This window comes from Penaeus monodon, chromosome 15 (genome assembly GCF_015228065.2).
Source record: "Penaeus monodon isolate SGIC_2016 chromosome 15, NSTDA_Pmon_1, whole genome shotgun sequence".
NCBI lineage: Eukaryota > Metazoa > Arthropoda > Malacostraca > Decapoda > Penaeidae > Penaeus > Penaeus monodon.
Genome location: NC_051400.1, coordinates 37,669,991 through 37,670,508, shown reverse-complemented (window position 1 = coordinate 37,670,508; position 518 = coordinate 37,669,991). Strand labels below are relative to the sequence as shown.

The 518-nt window shown below is 40.3% G+C and overlaps 1 protein-coding gene across 2 annotated transcripts in view; it reads right to left on the bottom strand.

Annotated features, from left to right (window-relative positions):
* LOC119582015 (ecdysone-induced protein 74EF-like) overlaps window positions 1-518 on the bottom strand; it is a gene marked incomplete at its 3' end in the record, with an annotated part of 261,423 nt that overhangs the window by 208,956 nt on the left and 51,949 nt on the right.

Sequence of the window (518 nt, the reverse complement as noted above, 5' to 3'; positions counted from 1 at the left end):
TTCATTTTCTGTTAACTAATAATTATTTCTTGGTCTTGTAAACGTTTACCTGTTTCTGATATTCCGTTTCTTATCTTTCTCACCTCCTTCTACCTTATCAGTCTTCTCACCCATTTGTTTCTCCTTTATTTTCTCCTTTTACTTATCATTCCTCTTTTTCCTCTCACTTCCCCCTTTTCGTTTCATCACTTTTTTCTCATCTTCTTCTCGCCTTCTTCTTCTCTTTATCATCTCACTCTTATATTTTTCTCTTTATTCTCTTACTTCATCTCAACCACTTCGTTTTCTACTTCCTCTCTACCAACTTTTCGACTTCCTGCTTTCCGTGCGTCAACGGTTCAGTAATTAGACCTCCTCTTCGGCCCTTCTTGCCTCCTCTTTATCATCGACAGATTTAGAAGTTTTTCCTAGTGTTCATGCTACTACTCACATAAAACAGCGTAGGCCGTTGCTGCAAGAGGAGGGGAATTACCCTTGGCATCGTAGGAGCCGGGAGGAGGAATGTGGCATTGGTACCT